Source organism: Callorhinus ursinus, unplaced genomic scaffold (assembly GCF_003265705.2).
Source record: "Callorhinus ursinus isolate GAN/ISIS: 27379988/994484 unplaced genomic scaffold, GSC_fseal_2.0 scaffold55, whole genome shotgun sequence".
Taxonomy (NCBI): domain Eukaryota; kingdom Metazoa; phylum Chordata; class Mammalia; order Carnivora; family Otariidae; genus Callorhinus; species Callorhinus ursinus.
The window spans coordinates 930,897-931,688 of NW_027397117.1; positions in this window are offsets into that span (position 1 = coordinate 930,897).

Consider the following 792-nt stretch of genomic DNA (forward strand, 5'->3'; position numbering starts at 1 on the left):
TCCACAGGACCGAATTCTACTCCAACCCCCACTGGCAGTAGCACCGCAGGACATTCTTCCACAGAACGCATCACCACTCTAAGTCCCACTGCCAGTAGCTCCGCAGCACAGTCTTCCACAGGACCTAATTCCACTCCAACCCCCACTGGCAGTAGCACCACGGGACAGCCTTCTACAGGACCTATTTCCACTCCAACCCCCACTGCCAGTAGCACGGCGGGACAGTCTTCCACACGACTGTCTACCAGTCCAACTTCCACTGCCAGCAGTGGCACTAGCTCTACCACTGTTACAATAAGGACCTCCCCATCCCCAACCTCTACTCCTCCTGCAACCACACCAAGTAAGTAATTTCTTGTATTTTTTTATGCACCTTATGTATGTTTTCAATCTACTTCCATGTGATTCTTAACTTTTTACCTTTAATACTCTTCTTTTTTTCTTTGTTGTTTCCCATGAGATCAAATGTCATCAGTGCTGTCACCTTGTCTCTGACCTCCCCATCCTGCCCGCTGTTTCTAGAACTCAATCCACTCTATCATAAAACACACTTTACCTTGGGCGCCTGGGTGGCTCAGTTGGTTATGCAACTGCCTTCGGCTCAGGTCATGATCCTGGAGTCCCGGGATTGAATCCCACATCGGGGTCCCTGCTCAGCGGGGAGTTTGCTTCTCCCTCTGACCCTCTTCCCTCTCGTGCTCTGTCTCTCATTCTCTCTCTCTCAAATAAATAAATAAAATCTTAAAACACACACACACACACACACACACACACACACACACACACACACAC